We start from the raw sequence: 20,922 nt of genomic DNA, 5'->3' as shown, positions 1-20,922 counted from the left end.
AAAGGATGGATAGGAGGATAGTGGGAGAGGGTAGGAAGTCACCTGAGGAGCTTAGTGTTATGCTTCCAACATATCCGTAGATTTGCAATTTGCAAAGAATTAGAACACACCTCAATTTGAATGAATATAAGATAAATTTCTGTTAGTGACCCAAAATTATCTGTATCTTTTTCTCAAGGCCTCAGTTTCTTGAATAATCCTCATTGTATACATGCATGCAAAAGTGCTTTAGATAAGACCTTTCTTTCCAGTTAATAAATCACCAGCCCACAAAAGTTTAGCTGTTAATGGTTTCCAAAGAAAACCCTATTTTCTTATAGAGCAGAATGGCAGAAGCTTATAGCAGTTAGACTATTCTTTTAAAAGCACATCAACATTAAAAATTAAAACTTAAGAATTAAAAATGTTAGTGCATTTTAAAGAGACCTAGATATATAAACACTTGGTCCCCTAAAATCTTTAAATGTGTGTAAATCACCTGAAGATCTTGCTAAAAAGCATATTTTGACTCAGGAGATCTGGGACAAGTCTGCATGTCTTAACAGGCTCTCAGATGATGACAATGTCTCTGGTCTTTGGGTTACACCTTGAAGAGAAAGGGACTTGGTTACTTGTAGTCTCCGTGGAAGTCAACCTGATATTCAAATCTGCGACATCGCAGAAGCAGAAAACTTTCTGCTCTATAAATTTCTAATTCTGTTGTTATAGACACTATCGGTGTGGCACTGTACTGTGAGATACACCTGTATATTCAGATGTCCCCAGCTGGACCACACTAGAGTAAGACCACCAACCCATCTCATCTATGTTTGCCAGCCCTGTGTGTGGACATAGTTGCTGAATGAAACACTGGTCATGACTGATTTTATTCACTGCCAATTACTTCCTTCTTCCTCAGATGCTACAGCTCATCCTTGCGCTCAAGACTAACAGGTGTGGCCTAAGAGATACTGAACTTACTCTGAATCATTTGTCCTCTCCTATGTGTTGCCTTTTTAGAAATCAATGTCTATGTAGTTTTTGTTGGGCCACAAGGATTTAGAGGGCGATCTCAGTAGGGAGCAGGATCATGGCCTGTAGCAGGCCACCAAAGTAAAAGCGGTAGGATACCCTGGGAAGAATACTGACTTGGAGGCCAACAGCCCTGGCCCAAGCCTTATTCCATCCCTTACAAGTAGAATAGCTTGAGAAAAGTTGCTTAAACTCACTGGAAATTCATTCGCTCATCTGTATAAGGGATGCCTTTTCTTGTGGCTGATAAAAGAGCTACAGTAATGCATTATAAATTGTCTAGCCTGGTGCTCAGTGAAATACAGATGTTATAATTTCAGCAGAGTCACTTCCAAGCGGAATTGCAATTTGAGTCTTTGCTCTCTTACTCTAGTTTGAGAAAACACAGGAGGATAAATTACCTGTGTGGCATTAGAGCCATCTAGTGGTAAACCGCTGCCTCGGCGGCTTTGCAGACAAGTCTTCCAGGACCATTAAATGGTTGCTCAATTTCGTTCAACAAATACTTCTGCATGCCTGCTGTGTATCAGGCACTGATTTAGATGAAGCTGCCACCGTGAGCAAGACGGTGGTCCCTGCCTTAAGGGATTTTTTCAGTAGGTGGAGAAGATAAATAATTACCAAAATAAATTTCAGATTCATATTGTAGAAAGTGATACAAAGGAGCATAGGATCCTGCAAGTGTGCTATCTGGCTTTTCTTTGACAGGGAAGAGCAGAATTTAGCTCAGAAGCCACACCAGGCAGGTGCAGGCCACCCATCAGCATCTCTTTGTGTATATCAACCTCTCATAAGCGCAGCATCTGGCCAGTCCATAGGGAACTCCCCTTTTGAAATGGTGTCTTTCACCAGCTATTTGTTGTTTATCATATCCCATTCTCTGCAGGTCACTTTACATATGTCATTGCTGATTTTCTCTTTATCCTTTGGAAGGTGATGTTCAGAGAGGTTAAGGAACTTGCACATGGACATAAAATAACGTCAGAAACAAGATTCCTATCAGATCATTCTGCTAGCAAAGTCCATGCCCTTTTCTTTGTTCTTGCTGTGCCTCGAATGCCCTGCATGCCCAGTTTTGTGTAATGAATGATACTGAAGAAAGGGAGCCATTAGGTGAAGTGTTTGGAGAGAATGAAATTGCAAGGGGAAAATAAAAAATAGCTCAGTAGGTCATATGTGAGGGGCAGAAAGAGAGCTGCTGATGTTGCCAATTATGCTCCTCTGGCACAATTCTAGAAAAATAAACCCAAGCAATCTCCTCCACCAGGAGAAAAAAATCCCTAATAATACTCCTTATGCTTTTGTGGCCTCAAACCTGTTATAGCTACTGCTAAATTGAAATTATATTCTCTGGAAATCTATAGAAAAATGCAAGGATTACTAAGCACCAAAGACTAAAACATCACTGGATCAGAAAACAGCCACAAGGCTAAGAGGTTTCTTTCTAAAAAGGACTTCTAGCTTTAAGATTAGGACATTCCCAGGCAATTCAGAACCATTGTTCATCCTAGCAATCAACCAGGCTGGCAAGATCTGTACATAATTTAGGCCAAGGCAGCTGTTGTAGTCAGGTTTTCAAGGGAAAAGATTTAGTACAGTACACATAGCTTATAAGATTATTTTATAATAGTCACCCAACAAGTCAAATGCAAAGGAGTGTGGGAGATCTGTCCATACACTAGAGACCCAAAGAATCCAGCTGGAGGCCTGGAGCCCATGACAGTGTCTCATGAAAGTCTATTTCACAAATCTGCACTAGGAAGGCCCAAAGTTCAGTGGCAGAAGCTAGAAAGTCCATGCCAGTGGATGGAGGCTCTGCACTGGAGCCAGGAAGTGACACTATGATGTATGTGTCACTATGCAGATTAAATGACACAAGCGACACAAAGTACTTAGTGAAAGATCATAAAAAATACTCAAACTCAAAATAGCTAACTGCTTAATTGAAGGGATGAGACATATTGTATAACTACCAAAAATTTAACTATCAGTTTAAGACAATGGCCAAATAAATGAGTATTGAAAGTCCAGTGTGGGGCAGGTACATGAAACCCCACGGGACTGTGGCACAGAAGGGCAGGCTGTGAGAAGGGCAATCCTGTTTGCAGGCAGATCTCACAGATCTATGGAGGTAAATGGTGAAGGGGACACTCAGGACTGACAACTGGTCCCCAAACTCCAGTCTTTACTTTCTTGAACTAAGGGGAAGCCAGAGAAAGTCCTCACCTGGGAGGAGCTTGTAGCAGCCTAGACAGAATTGAGGCACCCAAAAGAGTCGCCCCTGGGCCACCTGGGGATGCCCACAAATGCAGTCCATTCTCACCTCCGGCTGAGAAAGCCTGGGCAGAGTACCAGGTCTCTGGCCTGGCTGCTTTCCTGCCTGCCAGCTTGAAACGCCGTTGTCCTGGCATCTCCCCAGCTTTGTCCATTTGGACCCAGTGTTGGCTCACTGGCCTCAGTCCTTGTCCTCCACCTGCTCCATTTTTAATTGTGCTTCTGATTCCAGGCAAGACATTCCATTGTCCCTGAGTTGGGGAAAGGGCCGAGATGGGGAATCATGGTGGGTGAGAAAAACCTCTGTGATAAAACACATGGTGGCAATTCACAAAGCGCTTCAGTGGATGGAGTGCTGAGCTACATTTTGGAAACCTAGTAAGAGCTGTAATTCACAGCAAGGAGCACCCACCTTCATATTGAGGCAACTACTTAGAAAAAGAACCCTTCTTCAGGGCAACTGGCAGGAGCAGTAAGCACTGTCTGGGCAGTGGTTGTCCAGCCACGCCACAGTCTCTTCCCTCCTCTCCCATCACTTAAAAAGGGCCAGGAGCTACGCTCTGAGTCTCACTGTTTTCAACTGCACTGCTTTGCTCTCCAAACAATTCTCTGCCTCTCCCAAGCACGTCAGATAGCTGAAGTGGACAGTACCTGTTTTGGATTTCCATGTTGCCTGATTGTAACCTCCCTGGCATCAGTGTTTGGCAAGTCTCCTGTGCCCCTGTCAGGGGGTTGCACCTGCTTCCGGTCCATACCTTGGAGCCCCGTTCTGTGCGGAGGACTCAGATGAGGCACCTGCAGCTGCAGGGCCGTGTACTTTGATCCTGGCTCCTTGGATCTTGGTGTTGTTTCTGGGCTGCTCCCCAGCGGAGCCAGCATGGGCACCATGGAGCACAATGACCAGGAGACTCATGAGAAGCCAAGTGTCAAGAGCGTCTTCCTGGTCAGGAAGTGAGCCCCAGTTGGGGAGACTCACCGTGTGCCTTTCAGCTAGGGAAGCTTCCGGAACAAGCTTCTGCCGACAGCACTGAGAGGAGGGAGGAACCACTCCAGATTTTGCAGCCAGGCAGCCTCACACCTTTCAGATTCAACAAGCCTGCTTCAGTGGACTGAAGCTGAATGCGCACTTGTCTCCCTCCTGGGATTTGTGGGCCCCCTTGTTAACCTGACTTGCCGGGGTGTATTCAAGAAGGTTCTTCTAATGACTGCAGTCTTCCTTTCTCCCACTGTTAGGAGTCTCTCCTTCTCTAGTTTAAAAAAAAAGCTGTGAAGAGGGTCTCTACTGACCTTCCAGCTGGAAGTCTTTTCTCCTTAACCAGTACACATACCACCCCAGCCTCATGCTTGCCTCCCAGAACCCTGCCCCGACTACTTTACCGAATAGCCCTGAGTTACCTGGACCACCCAGGAGATTTCTATTTATGCTGCCTTTCTGTGGATCAGAGCTGATCCTGTCCGTGAAACAACTTATTTCAATTTTGCTTATTGTTATTTTAAGGGCAAGTCAGAGAAAATGCATGCTAAGAGAAGGAAAAGGGAAGCAACATGTGTGGTGTGATCAAAAACATGGTGAGCAGGACACGGTGGCACACATCTGCAATTCTAGCACTTGAGAGGCTGAGGCAGCAGGATAGCCGTGAGTTTGAGGCCAGCCTAGGCGATGTAATGAGTTCAAGGTCATCCTGAACTACACAGCATAACTCCATTTCAAAAAAGAAAAAGTATGATGTTTAAATTAATAATGTATAAAATAAAAGACACAGTGCTATTAATCCCCCTCAAAACCTTTCCTCACTTTAGACACATTTACCCCATCGTTCTTGCCACTTTGGGGAACAGTTCTGAAATCCTCTTTTGTGTCTTTGGTCGCACTGTTGTAATTGCCTCGATGTCCTGAATTGATTCAAAATACTTACTTTTTATGGTCTTTTTGATTTGGCAGAAGAGTGACATGTGTGCTGGCTCCATCCGTGAATAAAGTAGATGCGGACACCCAGAAATGACCGATGAGCCTGTTCTGCTGGATTTTACTCCATGGCAGCGTTCATCGTGTTTTCTTTTATGTCTCCCTGAAAGACACTCACAAAAGGGTTTCTGCAGCTGCTCCAGAAAGTGGCAAGAGTGACAGGACAGTGCGTTTGAAGTGCAGTAGGGTGTTCTGAGAGAGTCAAGGGTAATGCGTCTCTTACTGTAACTTTCTTATTAGTACGTTTGCTGTATGTGCATTTTACAGTCATTTTGGGAAGTTGGTACCTGGATGTAATGTAGCTTCCTTTTCTAATCCCTTTCCTCCCCTTCCCTTCCCTCCCCTCCCCTCCCCTCCCCTCTCCTCTCCTCTCCCCTCTCCTCTCCTCTCCCCTCTCCTCTCCTCTCCCCTCTCCTCTCCTCGCCTCTCCTCTCTTCTTCTCTCTTTCTTCCTCTAATTCCCTATTCCCCCTTGTCATTCTTATTGACATTGTTAACCTTAGTTCATATTTATGGCAAATAATGTCCGCAAATAATGTCCGCATTCCCTGAGGTTTTTAGGATCTGGTACATATCTGCCATATCTTCACTCTATTTCCCCATCCCTTGTCCCTTGTCCCTTGTCCCTGGTCCCCTGGACCCAATCCATTTCCGTATCTCCTTCTATCCTTCTTTTGTTTCTTTGTCGTACTCAAATGAGAGATACCATATGGTATTCAAGCTTGTGTGTCTGATTTATTTCATTCAATATAACATTTGCCAGGTGCATACATTTTGCTAAAATGTCTCAAATTTGTCCTTTTTATAGCCAAGTAGTATTACCCTATATACAGATACCACATTTCCTTTATCCAATCGTCTGTTGAGGGTTATACAGGCTGCCTCTAGGGTTTAGCTATTATGGATTGTGCTGCTACAGACATTGGTATGCATGTATCATTGTAGGGTGATGTTTTAAGCTCTTTGGAAGAGATAAATCTTTACAGTGTAAACATTCACTGTGTATTTAGATCACCCTTTGTATACTATGTCTGAGAGACCTCTCAAGGTAAATGCCTCATACCTTTAGCATACTCCTGATACACAATGATCATTTACAGCATTTCATGGAGAAGGAAAAGGGGATTAAATAATTTGAACAAAGCTTCAAAGCTAGTTGGCAGGGAGCTAGTTGTTAATTCGCTCTTTATTTAGTGTAAAAATTCATGTGAACTTTAGGACGTTTTAGTCCTTCAAAAAAATGCTTCATAAGCCAGACCGCCAATTGGGCTGTGTGATTTTGGGAAGTCACAGAACTCTCTGGGATATAGTTTGAACTTCTTTAGAATTGAGAAGCTGCTTTAGAGGGTCCTAGGAACTTCTGAGACATGTTTTAATTGTCCCTGTTATGAAACAAATGACTTCTGTCCAGTCCAAATCTCTCAAGGACCTGAATCATACTACCAGGAAATAGATGACACAGGGAGCACTAATCAGGAATACGTCCAGCATTGCCCCTTTTTTCCTGTTGGGCAGTAGCTTTTCTAAATCAGGGTCTGTGGATAGGCAGGAAGATGGAGAACAGTAGGTCTCACCATGTGCTGTCCCTGGGCAAGTCCAGCCAGACGTGTAGGCTGAACTTGCATAGTTTCCCTTGCACCCTGGGAGATCCTGATCTCTGTGGAAGAACTAAGACAATATTTATGGTAGACAGTAAAGTCTGCAGCAGCATGTATACACCGTGAAGCTCCAAGGGCCAAAATTTGCCTGTAAGCTCTTTTCCTTACTCTCTGTACAATCTGTGCTTGCTTAGTCTCGGTGAAAAAGATCACACCATGTACACACATGAACACACACACACCCACACACACACACATACATGAATGCATGTCTACTGACTGTCTCCTGGGAACCTACCCAACCTCTTAGTGAAGCCTCAACAGCCCTAGAAAATTGCATTTAGCAAATCTAATTCCACTAGAGCATGCCAGCATTCCAGGGCCAAGACAAAACTTTTAAATAACTATGGACTAGATTCTGACCTCAGAGCACAGACTGGACAAAAGGAGAAGCCAGGGAAACTGGGTGACCGGAGAAGTCAAAGCTGGTTTCTCTCAGCCCGTGACCCTGCTCCCCAGCTCCCCATCTCACACACCAGAAAAGGACTGAGTTGCAGAATGAGTCAGACACTAGTTGAAGCATTTGTTCAGGAAACCATGTCTTGCTCTTGATCTGGGGATGACCACCAGAGGCAGTGTTACAGTTTGGGTCAAGTTTTCTTTGGCTCGCCGCATCTCACTGCTCATCCTCTTTGTTCCCATCCCAAGCCTCCTCCGGATCCGAGCCAGGCAGCTCTGTGCAATTCAACTAAATTTATAGGACACTATGCCACTTGGCGCCATGCTGAGAAATATAAAGACACTGGACCCAGGTCTGCTGCAAAGCTCTGTGACCTTAGGCTTCTCAAGTGACTGTGTTCTTGCTCCATCTTACTGAAACTGGAAGGATACAAGAAAGACAAGGAACTCAATCAGACATAAAAAATCCTAGGCTGCAAAGACTGGCAAAGAAATCCACACCTGTATGTTTTAAGTTTGAAAAAGATTTCATTTCATTCTATTTTTCTGAGGCAGGGGTCTTGTTATATCGCCTGCAAGGATTATCCTGCTCGAAACAGCTTTTCAATGAGATGAACAATACAGCAGTGCCCCCATCTGTGGTTTAGCGTCCCGCTGCTTTATTTACTAGCAGCCAACTGTGGTCTGAAAGTATTAAATGGAAAATTCCAGAAATAAACAATTCATATGCTTTTAAATAGTTGTGATTGTAGTGTACCATTATGGCTCTATTTTGTTATTATTGCTGTTACTCTCTTACTAAGCTTACGTTATAAATTAAACTTTGTCATCAGTATGCATGTACAGGAGAAAAACAGTGTACAGAGAGTTTGACACTGTCTGCAGTTTCAGGCCTCCCCTGGGTCTTGGAACATGGCTCTCATGGATGGGGGGGAGGTTGTGTTCCCAAGTGTATTTGTTGAGAGCTTCTGTGCTGATACTGTAATTTCCGTCTTTGTTAGCATCTGGTTTGTAAGGAGCTCTGGAGACACTATGCTGAACTTCCTGGAGCGGTGCAGTTTCAGCCAGGAGACTGACAAAGGGAAGGACCAGGCTGGAAAAGACATAGAGCATAGGCACATATCTGGGTGCAGGACCAAGGAAGGGAATGCCAGAGGTCAAGGACACCAGGGTGGTCAGCTCACAGGAATTCATACAAGAGTAAGGAAGAGAACGTAGACTTGGAGAGGAAGGCTAGAGAAGAAAAGATTTTAGTGTAGCCTGTGAGTTTACACCCTATGCGTGACTTTAGTGAATCCTAATGACCACATGAGGATGGTAGTTTGGTTGTTGTTGTTTGTTTGTTTGTTTGTTGTTCTTTTTCTTGTTGTTTTTTGTGGGCTTTTTTTGTATCAGAACTCAAACTCAGGGCCTCAAAATTGCCAAGCAGGCTCTGTGCCTGGTCAGTGAGAAGGGTAGTATTATCTTGATTTACGAATGAGGGCAAAGCCTGAGAGAGCCTGTTCATACAGCAGTACTTGACATTGGGACAATGATTCCCAAGCCCCTGCAGGGTTCATCAAAGAAGCTAATTTATTTGCTTACTCTGAGCCAGCTAGTGGTGAAGCAGAGATTCCAGGCCCCCTTTGTCTCCAGAACCAATGGATGCTCTTCTTCTCATTTTATCTCATCTACCTAATACATTGTCAACTTCCTAAAATTTTTCTATGAAATGGATACCTGCATGGAAATATAAATTTATGCATACATATTTGAAAAAGTAAAAGAAGCACTCATGACTCCACATCCCAGCTTACGGCACAGGATATTCTGGTACCAGAAATTGAACCCATGACTTCGCATTTGCAAGGCAGGCACTTGTGCCGCTGAGCTATATCCCCAGGCCCAAGGCAGAGAATATTATCACTTTGGGAGCTCGCAGGTATCTGTCTCTGATTTCAACTCCCCTGTTCTTGTTCCTAGAGACGGCACTGCTGAGATGTGTGCTAGTGACCCTTTTACCTTTTATGATGTCTTCACATGTATTTTGCTGTGTAATCTCCATTTTCACCTCTAGATCCATTTTCCAACCTTTTGTACCCTGCCCTGTGCTCCTAAGGCTCACCCATTCCAATTGCACTGGGGCTCCCTTGATTCCTGATTCCCTAAGAGGTTTTGCCGAAGCAAAGCCAGAACAAAGGACAAGGAAAATGAGGTTGAGGCTTTGCTCCTCTGTGCCTTCCCTACGGAGCCACCAGACTCCAGGCAGGCCACCCTCCAAACAGCTGTGTCCTCCCTGGGCTCCCGTAGGCCTTGGAATGGTAAAGCTCCCTGAATGGACTGCTAGTTCTAGGATACTGCACCAGTCCTGTGGATTTCCCAAGCCTAGTGTTTTTTCAACCTTTTTCTTATTATCACCTGATGCCACTAAACCATATCACCTTAATTTTCCAGATGTTTATTTTTAAGCAGATGAAACAACAGAATATCTTTCTTTGTCTTACTTAGTTCACTCCATATTTGTGAGATTTACCCATAATGATGTGTATAGTTATTATTTCTTTGCAGTTACTTCTTTGTAGTTATTACTTCTATACAGTATTTCACTGAACATATCAAAATTTATTTATTTATTGTTAATTCTGTGGTGATGGATATTTGGGTTAGTTATTCTGTTTTTGTTTTGTTTTGAGACAGAGTACAGGCTGGCCTCGAACTCACAGCAATCCTCCTGCCTCAGCCTCTTGAGTTCTGGGATTACAGGCATGTGCTACCAGGCCTAGTTTTGGGTTGGTTAGTCTGAACAGGAAACACAAAGCATTCTTTTATATATGTCCTGGTTTAAATTTTTTTTTTTAGATACAGATAGACATACATATTCATATACATAGAGCAAATTTCTGGTGCATATACCTGGTAGCAGAACTGGGTGGAAATCCGGCCCCCTTTTCTCCTTACCAGGAAATGCCAAGTTATTTTGTACTCACACCAAGAGGGTACAATTTGTTATCTTCAGGCTTAAATTCTTGCCCATCTGACAGGTATAAAAAAAAAGTATCTCATTGGAGATTTGATTTTCCTTTTGCTTATTATTGGCTGGTTAAGTACCTCTTTGCTTACTTATTGGTTATTCGAGTCTCCTGTTCTTTGAATGCCTGTGTATGAATTTTTGTCCATTTCTTATTAGTGTGTTTTACTTTTTCGTATTGATTTCTATTTTCTGAAAACTAACATTTAGCCAGTTACATATGTTGCAAATATTTCTCCCAGACTGACTTTATAATGAATTCTGATGAGTGTAAGTTTAAATTTTTAATGTGAAGTATATGAATCATTTCCTTTCCAGTATCTTTTATTACTTATCTGAGACATTATTTCCTATTCTGAATTCTGTAGCTTCTTTTAGAAGATTTAAAATTGCACCTTTTACTTTTAAGTTTCCTTTTTTTAAAAAATTGGTGTATGGTAGAAATCCACTTTATCTTTTTATACCAACTTTCCATTTCCACTTATTGAGTGGACTATCTTCCTCTTTGGCCATTTTTATGCTTTCCCTGTCTTGTATATATAATATAGGTGTGGTGTGTTTCAGGGTTCTCTAGTCCACTGGTATAATAGCACTAATAGCACAATTCTAATTTCCATAGATTAATGACAAATCTTGATCTCTGGTAAGTCTCTTTTCTTCTCTAGAATTATGTTGAATAGTCTTTGCTCTTGGTTCTTTCTTACAAAAATTTTTTAATAATCAGATTCCAAAAAGATTGTTAGGGGTAAACATCAAGCATGCAGATTAGTGTCACTGATGTGCCTGTGCTGGGCACAGTAGGGCCCAAACTTGGACAGCTGGTGCCTGGGTTCAGCCATGTCTGCAGTCCAGGGCAGGCCCACAGTCTCAAGCATGATGCCTTGTATGAGGAAGGAAGCTCAGCCCATGTCAAAGTGTGGTTTGTGGCTGTCTCTGCTAACCTACTGGCCTGAGGACAGCATGAAAATACTAAACCTTTACCATTAGCCTCCTTGGAGAGGCTATAAGGACTTGGATATGTTTATGCTGAGAGACAGACAGAGTGAAAGAGACAGAGACAGAGACAGAGAGGTAATTCTCTAATCACTGGCATTTACTGTGGTTCCAGCCTTCTTCTAAATATGTAACATGTATTAACTGATTTAAATGCACCTACAACCCAAATCAGCTCCTAAGTATTCATCCAACTGATAACTGATCAGTGGGCACTTTCCTAGCAGGAATAGATCACCACAGAAAACTGAAGAATTCCTTTTATATAAGATCTTTGACAATCAGTACTCACCCTGGGCTTTTGGGCCTTTCCTAGTGACTCTTGTTTATGTGACCTGTAAGGAAAAATGTAAAGCCATGTTATACCTTTTAAAAACAAAAACAGGATTATGGTGACTGCATTTTCTCTGTGGAGATAAACAAGGGAGAATATTCTAGAATAGGTTGCTTGGAGTACCTATTATGTCTTCCACAGACAGAATCTGAGTGAACAAGAAAGACTTGGCCCCTTCCTCTGGGCCAGGAACTCCATGGTAGAAGATGCCAAGTATTGGCATCAAGGATTTTCCAACAAAGAAGGCAGCCGCTTCAAATCCTTTGTGGAGCAAGACAAGTTATAAATAGATCTATAATTTTTTTTAACCAGAAGGCAACAGGCTTAGCACAGCTATTCTTCCCTTTGGGTTACCCTCCCTGTATTGCCTTGCCTATGAAATCCCTGCTACCAGGCAGAGCCATCTGCCTATGAGCCAATCCGCTGCAGCAGCCAACAGAGAGCTGGGATGGAAACTGGCTTCCATGACGACTTCAGGTTGTGACCTTGCTTGTGGGAAAGAGTAAATCTTCCTATCTTACCCCTGGCTAATTGGGCAGGAGGTAGAGGAGACAAGAATTTATGGTACAATTTGCCACCTGGTGACTAGAACACTAATGCATCTCTTGCAGAGAGGCAGGCTCTGAGATTAGGGACGGCTGAGGAGAAAGAGGACAGAGCTGGGGGAAGGGGAGAATTTTAACTACCAGAATAGAAGGCTGGTGGTTTTACCGGCCAACTTATGTGTGGCTTGTGGGAAGGTTCTGGGGTATGGGGGCAGACAGACAGACGGACAGACAGAGACATATAGAGAGATGAAGAGACAGAGAAAGGGAAACAGGCAGATTGATTTCATCTCTCCTAACAGACCCATACAAAGACCTGGAAATTATTTAGCCCATTTCTTCTCAGACCTTGCTGTGCATTGATATCAACTGCAGGCTTGTTAAAGCACAGATTTCTGGCTTCCACTCCCAGAGTTTCTGATTCAATAGGTCTGGGTCTGGCCTGGAAATCTGCCTTTCTCATAGTAGAAATAACTAGAACATTTCAATTGTCAGGTGACACTGATGCTGTCAATCTCAGGACCATATTTTGAAAACCACCGATTGAGCCCAACTTCCTGATTTCACAAATGAGGAAATCAAAGGCCAGTAGTTCATGACAATACATATCCAAGGTTCCCAGTAGGTTACTGGTTAGAGCCAGAATAGACCAGAGTCTCCAAGACTCCTTCTCCAGTGCTTTCCCCCACCACGTCAGGCTGGCTTGTGGCCAGGATGCCAGGGAGGTGCTATTCTAATAATAAACATGTTTTTCTTTATGACTGATGAGTACCAGTGTCCATGTTGTTTCTTCTGCCTTTCCAAGTCCAACAGAACTGGCCCTGCCTGCTCAAGACAGAAATAGCCCAGCCCACTCACCTACCATCAGATCATAGTCCCACAGCCAGGTGCCCACTCTTAAAGGCTTTGTGTCTTTTTGACTCAACCAGTGTCCTCATTGGTAAAAGAGCCAGAGATCTGAGGCCTCAGCAGTGACACTGGGTATGCACACTGGCCCTGAGTTGTGACCCTTTGTTTATCTTCCACACTCACAAATACTTTGACATTAGTGTTTTTCACGTCCTTGTCCTGCCTCTTCTGATACTGAAACTTTGCTCTGCATGATCCACTCGTGTGTGTGTGTGTGTGTGTGTGTGTGTGTGTGTGTGTGTGTGTGTATGGGTGTGTTGTGGGTGTCCTCATTCCTGGGATGGAGTGTTGACCTCTACTCACAGCAGACGGTTACATCCTGCAGTCCACAGCCTACCTCCTAGTGACCCAGGGCTCCTGAGCTCTGACTGCCTTTTGAATTCCTTGGGGCTACGCTCTCTCCAACAAATTGGGAACCTCAGTCCCAACAGATACGAAACCAAGCTAAAACCTGCCCTCAAGCTGCCTGTCTGCCTGCCCCTGGCATCTCTAGGGCCAGCTTTTGTGTTGACCAGTTTCCCAGCTCCATCTCACCCTTGCCACATTGCTGCATTCTGCAAGTGAGATCTAGCAGAAAGAGATCCTACTGAGGGAAAGTTCTTCCTTTCTGGGAATCCAGGACCCGTGACAGCAAGGCCCTGCAGGCCTTCTTTGATAGGGAAAGTGATGGTCTGGAAGTAGACAGAGTACTAAATGGTTCTGAAGAATTGGTAGATAGTGGAGGTGATGAGGAAAATGGAAGAGAGGATCCTGGAGAAGGTTGGAGTGGTTGGAGTGCCCCAAGGGGCAGAAGTTGGTGGGGAGATAGGGCAGCCAATAAGAGATTCTTACACATAGTGGTGAGAGTACTCTTCCTGCTCAGTTTAAATGCAGTGGACAATGTGACCCCCCTCTCTGCTCCAAGTCTTGTTATGTTTGTCTATCATGTGGTGATAGCTTGAGGTTGAGAGAGCAGGATAGTGCTCAGAAAGGCAACCTGCTCCTCTCTGGTCTACTGAGCTGCCTGAGCACCTGACCAAGCATTATATCTTGGTCTCAGGCTGTAATCTGCTAGTTCCAGCTGATCATCATCAGAGTTGAGAGCCACAGCTAAAGGGGGCTGGTGACACAGAGAGGAATCCTTGATGAAATTGCCAGGTGAGGGGTGTGCAAAGAGATACGAGGAAACTTTGAAATTATGGCACTAGGTAAACCTGGTATTTTTTTCCACTCTAGCCAATTGAGAGAATGAGCTCGATAGGAGACACACTAGACTCTTTCATTTAGATCCAGTGAATTTGGAATCTGCTCCCCTAGTCAGGAATTCGAGGAAAAGGAAAACAATTAGGAGTAGAAACAAAGTAGAAGGAAGAGCTTCAGACTTTGTAAGGGACCAATCTGTACTTTCTGCATACTAACAAAATGTTTGTCACCCTAAAGAAATAATTGCAATAAATCCATGGTAACATCAATCATTTTCTACAGATTTGATTTGAGGATAATACCAAACCTCTTCCCAATCCCTTCCCTTCTTCGTGGATTTGATCTTCTTATTTCTCTCAAGGAAACTCTGCATGGTGTGGAGATAATTTGGAGAGCCACGTTGCCATTTCTAAAAGACCCCCCAAAGCACCTGATTGGGATAAATTCCTTCCCAAATAAATGTCAATCAACAGGGCTTGTGTGGATGACTGGGATAGTTCAGTGGGAATAAAGAGAGATGGGGAAATGGTTCTTGCAGAAAATGCTCCACATCTTTATCTGTTCCTGGACCAAAAGCTGCTGGAAAGTGTCTCTCAGAGTATATCTTGGTTCTTTTCCTGGGACAGCCAAACTTGGAAGTGACTAGCTGGTCTAATTGTGCCTCTGTGGAATCCAAATTCTGGAAGGAGTCAAAGAGAAGTCTGGAGGTCTCTGGAGAAGGCTGATGGATGAAATCCAAGCCTTACAAGGACCCAGAAAGCTGTCAGGGTGCCTGGGCAGCATGGAGCCAAGCTGGACGATGCATTCCAGATGGTTTGCCTGCCTGCCTTCCTTGGAGCTGGGGCCAGTTGGAGCTCCCCAGAGGACTCAGGGCAACTGTCCAGATGGGAGGGACCAGGCTAAGGATCACTGTGGCAGGCTCTGAGTTAAAGGGAATTGGCCTCCTCCTTTGTGTTGAGCATCTGGATATCGTTTTTCAAGCTATTAAAAACACTATTCTGCTAAAACAGCCAATTCATTTTTTTAAAAAAAGCATTTGGAGGACAATTCCAGGCCAAGAAGTTACTCCAAACAGATTCAAATTATTGGTCTATATGATATGAGGAAGCTCATGAGAAGGGGCTCTGAAACTTCTAGTAGGCATTCAGTCATCACCATATTCCCACCATCCAGCTCCATCAGTTAGCAATGACACCACCCCGTGCAGACACTCCAGGGCAATGCCAGGACTGTGCAATATATTTTACTGTTTGGTTTTTATTTTAGCCTGTGAAAAAATATACAAGGCAGATGTGGAAGATTTTCTTCCATGTTTGAGCTTTTCAGACTAGGTTACAGAAAATAAGCATGAGAAAGAGAAGGGACAAGAAGAGTATGTGACAGAGCAAAGAGAAGAAACAGATCCATGAGCCACTTGAAAGTCCCCAGGGGACTCTATTTTGTGAATCTGATCAGACCATGATAAAATTCCTCACTGTGACGAGCAAGCTGATTTGCCCTCGGGTGGCTGGATGGTCACCTGAGTTCAGTTAGATAAACAGCCATCCTTTCTCCAAAGGAGTGGGGTTGGGGAAGACAGGAGCCTCTCCCCATGAGTGTCCATGTTTGGAAACCTTCTCTGCCTTTAGGAAATACTGGCTTACACATATCAGGAGCCAGGGCTGGGGAGCTTCTAGAAAAAAAGGACAATCACAAAGCAGCATGTGTGAGACAAAACCAAAGGAAAAGAAATCCATAAAGTATTGAGGGAATACAGTGAGAAGTGAACAGAGTAAGTCAGGGTTATTTGGAAGGGAAAAAATCAAGAGAAATCCCTTTCTAACCCAACAGTCATATGCAAAGGAACAATCTTGCCCAATCTTCTGGTTTCTATCCTGTTGCTTTTGAATTTCACTTCAGGAAAATGATATTGGACACAGGTCAGAGGATTAAAATCTTATACATCCAATTAATCCTCCTTAGTTTTCTTGCTTGCAGAATGGAAATGTCTTATGTATATAGTAGTCGTCTTTTATCCAGTTTTATTTTCCATAGTTTTAGTTACCCATGGTCAACTGAGATCTGAAAATAGTAAATGGAAAATTCCTGAAATGAGCAATTCATAAATTTTAAAACCCATATTATTCTGGTTCTAAGGAGTATGATAAAATACAGCATTGTGTATTCCATCTCTTCTAGGACATGAATTATCCCTATGTATAGTGTATCCACACTGTATATGCTACCTTCCCATTAGTCTCTGAGCTGCCGTCTCAGTTATCAGATTGACTACTGGAGCACTGTAATAGGAAATGGTGCTATCTTCAGTTTCAGGCATCCATGGTGGATCTCGGAACATATCCCACAAAGCTAAGGGGATCTACTTTATACCTCCCAATTCTGTAAGATACCAATGATGATTTTTTAAAAAAAGTGTTTCCAAAAACTTGTATCCTAGCCCACATTGGAAGAAAATGATGTCATTTAGTACATAAATGTTTACTACAAATATATCATTACAGAAAGACAAATCATATACTGAAAACATGTAGCATTATACCACTGTGGGACATATCCACACATTCCTAACTATTTAGTTTATGTCCTTGGAAGTCATGTGAGAGCACCCTTGTCCCTGTTATTCAGAGACCTAATTCGACCTTGGTCTTCTTGGATACCTCAGCATACAAATCTCTAACCTCCCCCAGGTTCAGACTCTTGCCTGTCTTGACAGGGCTTTTCTCAGTTTCCAAACAACCCCACCTCCTTGCTACATGCCAGAGTATTGTTAATCAGTGCTGATGCTGCACGTGGCTGCTCTGCTGTGAAATGTGAGCCTTGCTAAAGACTCAGGTGCTCTGTGCTCGACAATATGGAGTAAGAATTCAGGTCTAACCTCTATCTTTATTTTACTGTAGTTGAACACTGACAGATGCTCAACTCCCACAAACAGTTCTCCAAAATTCATTCACCTGGTGATAGTAGAAACACATCATGAGAACCTGCCAATCCTGACAGGCTGCCAAGGAAATGACAAAAAATTTATGCCTCCAAATTTCAAGGAGAGAAATTTTTTTGGACTAGCAGTTGCTTTCTCACTCAAATTTTTCATGCAGTCCAGATGAGTGTCATTTTTCTCTATTTTTTTTTAACATGGAACAATGCTATTGTCTCATCATGCCAGTGCCTAATGAATGACAGCTCTAGTCCATTGTGTAGTGTTATGTGCCTTTCCTCTATGGCTGGACTTCTCCCTTGTGACTCCTGCATTTCCATAATGTGGCCCAGGTTAGAGGAGGAAGCACAGGATCTCCCAGAGACACTTGAAATTGGACCTTAATCATTCTGCCTAGGCAACCAATACAATAGGTGCCCACAGTGTAGGAAGATGCAACCCTGCATCTTTCTGAAACCACAGTGACACTAGTAATTCCCTTTCCTGCAACTGCCTGTGAGCTCTCTTGAAGAAGAGCCTCCAGCACTGTCTTAGAAAGCAGATGTCTGGGAGCAACTCTGAGACAGAAACAGAGGAGTCCCTTCAGGCTCCACTTTAGTCACAGGGAATGGCCCAAATTTTCCAGCTTACTGCACTGAAGGGAGCAAGCTCACCCCGTCATTAAGGAAACAGATGGAGGTGACTCTGACCAGGAGACAAGGAAGACTCTTCAGAAGATTGCTGTTCTTCCCTGTAGCTTTCATAGTAGTGCCACACTGATGGGTCTGTCCACCCAGTGGCCTCCTCTTACCCTCAGAGTGTAAACACCACAAGAAGCCATAGACTCTGGGACCTGCTTATGAGATGTCTCAGCAAGTATCCAACTTGATTTGGATCAGCAGAGGTGAATCTGTCAAACCAAATGTGGTAGGAGGATGGGTTGGGGATTATGAATGAGGTCATTCTGGTCAAATTCATTTTGAAATCTAAGAGCTCAGGAAATTTGGCTGAAAAGAGCAAGACTTGTCCAAGAAGCTGTCATGAAGGCACACCCACCCTGCCCTGGTGGCTAGCTGCCAAAGTAGATTGGCTCCAGGTAAGTCCCTGGCAAAGAAAGGAGCTCTTCCTGCTCTGCATCAGTAGCCTGTGCCTGGGTCAGGAGTGCTGCAGCAAGGATACAATATAGAACTGGAAGGGTACCAGGAGGCTCTTGCATCTCATTATATTCCTGGGACTCGCTGGATTCTTCCATTCAGTTTCCTGATTCCAAGAGGCTTCCTTTCTTGGCTTCTCTCCAGGTGCCTCATTATTTTTCTCTTGATACTGAACAGCTATTTCTAACTTATCTGTCGCTGTATGCCCATCTATGACACTGTTATGTTCTTTTCTCTTTTTCAGTACTGGGGCTGGACACAGGGAATTGAATGTGCTAGACAAGCGCTCCACCACTGAGCTACATCCCCAGTGAGTTTGCTGTACTTTTGGTCGATCCAGGTAATGAGTCTTGGCTTTTCCCCCACCCTCTCTTACCTACTGAGGAATTATATTACTATACAATAAGAACTCTAAAAATAACTTTACACACTTACTGTGACCAAGAGTGTCTTACTTCACTTGAATCTGTATCCAATTCTATCCAATCTTGTCAGACACAGCAGTTTTCTTTTCTGAGACTTATTCTTTGCATTATTCATTTTGTCCTGGTAATTCTCAGAACTATAGAGGGATGAATCATATTTCCCCACGTGACAGCTGAGGATAATGCATCTCTTCTGTGACATGTTCAAAGGAGTCCAGAGTATTGGGAACGAGGTGTTATGTGAGGTCCTGGTGTCCACGCTGGAGTTCTTTCTACCTCTCTTCCCTATCTCCTCATTTATTCAGTGCAGACATTAAATGTTAAAATGCCTACTGTGTGCCATGGAAGAAGCAGGTTTCTTTCTGGTCTTATCTCTCACACAGACCACCTGTCCAACCACACCAAACCAGCAATGTTTTCCAGCCCCACACCTCTGTGCCTGCCCTGCCCTTGAACTGCCTTCCCCCAGTTTTCTGCTTAATGAAATGTAATCATTCTTTAATCCCAAGTTCAACTGTCCTCCCTTTCATATTTCCTCCCTTATTATTGCAGCAGGAGGTAATTCTTTTTGCTTGGAGTGCAGTTAATAAGGAAAGAGCAACTGTCAGGCCCCCAACTCCTGCCTTGGACAGCAGTGTTTAGAAGGTGCATTTTAATATCCTCAAATAAAATGTGTGTTTGAAGAAACCAGAAACCGTGTTTCATGCATTTATATTTTCCTCAGTCTTACATATAAGATCCATACTGAATCAGCAAATGAGACTTGAGAAGGGAAAGTGGCTTCTCCAAGGTTTCACGTGGTTGTAACATGAATTGAGAACTCTTTACACTAAGCTAGCTATGAGCAGTGCAGTTTCCACTAGGATTAGCCACTCTGGAGGCCAACACGGCTGGAAATAGGCTAACACCCATAGCGCAATCTATTCCAGTGCAGATCAAGTCATCAGAAAGAACAGAGTTATTTGAATGGCTGGACCTGAAAAATTGACTTCCTGTAGTATTGGCTAGCACAAAATGAACAGCTCTGTCTATGGGTGTGTATCAGTCAGTACTTACTTGAGAAACAGATTTAATGTAAGAAAAACAAATGTATAGGAATTTACAAGATTGGCTTACAGTGGCCACCCACAGAGTGGGTGGAAGAGTCCAAAATATCTGTCTGCATGCTGGAGATCCAAAGGATCCAACTGAAGGCCTGAGCTCACTATAGTGTCCCATGTGACTCCGTATCAGGAGGCCAAAGGGTCTTCAGTGGAAAGTTGAAGGGTCTGTGCTAGAGGCAGAAGAGCCTGCGCAGGAAGGCTGAAGATGACATCCAAGGTGAAGAAACAGAAGTGAGTCTTCCTTCTTCATGCCCCCCTTATACCACTCAGGTGACAAGCTGCCGTAGTGTGGGTCTTCTATCTTCAGGAAATGCCCTCAGCCACACTCAAACTATGCTGATCCAGTTTAGTTGGGTGTTTCTTACTCAAGCTGACACACTCAGTTAACTATCACAAGGTACTCCCTCCTTTCACAAGCTTGTGTTCCATTCTCATCCTGAAGAGTATGATAATAAAGATAGTAATCAGAAGGTGCCTTCACAGACTAAACCAAGAGGAAAACGAAGGAGTAACCCAGTGATAGCTTCCTCCAATCATCCAGCCGTCATTTCCATAAGCACTGTCTGCCTACACTGGGCTAGTTGAAGTGGATACAAACATAACATAAATCACTACCCTCATAGAGCACCAACTTAGTGACCATCGGTGGCCACTGCAAATAATTTAAGTAAAAAATCTCAAATTTGAAGAATAATTTTTAGGCTTCTTTTTGAATCAGCTGTAAGAGCTGAATTAAGGATGAGACTCCAAGCATCATTCTGTAATGAAATATGCATGATATCTGTATACTCTTTACCAAATCCAATTGTACAAAAATATAATAAAATAGACATGAACATGCTTCCTCAGAGCCTCTCAGGAACCACTTGGGATAGCAGTGAGAAGCTGAGGCTCCCAATGGGCTGCTCAAGTAACAAGGGATGAATGAATGAATGGATGTTTACTCATTTGCCTTCAAGGAGGGCTGGAGGTATGATTAACTGCAGGGTCATGTTCTGCTTGGTCACAGCTAAATTGTTCGAACCCGTAGAAAAGAGGCTGATCGTATT

The 20,922-nt window shown here is 43.4% G+C and overlaps 1 long non-coding RNA gene across 1 annotated transcript in view; it reads right to left on the bottom strand.

Annotated features, from left to right (window-relative positions):
- Nucleotides 1-5,965: 5,965 nt before the first annotated feature.
- The window catches only part of LOC111757735 (uncharacterized), a 40,371-nt gene continuing 25,414 nt past the window's right edge, over nt 5,966-20,922 (bottom strand). Inside the window, exons 3-4 of the long non-coding RNA XR_010040457.1 lie at nt 11,600-11,642; nt 5,966-7,727 (exon numbers count right to left, since the gene is read on the bottom strand). This is a non-coding gene — a long non-coding RNA (uncharacterized LOC111757735). The remainder of the gene's footprint in view (nt 7,728-11,599; nt 11,643-20,922) is intronic.

This window comes from Cavia porcellus, unplaced genomic scaffold (assembly GCF_034190915.1).
Source record: "Cavia porcellus strain 051 isolate PalLab524CR breed Dunkin Hartley unplaced genomic scaffold, mCavPor4.1 scaffold_1, whole genome shotgun sequence".
Classification (NCBI taxonomy): Eukaryota; Metazoa; Chordata; class Mammalia; order Rodentia; family Caviidae; genus Cavia; species Cavia porcellus.
The sequence above is the reverse complement of the archived record's forward strand: the minus strand, read 5'-3'. Positions and strand labels throughout refer to the sequence as shown.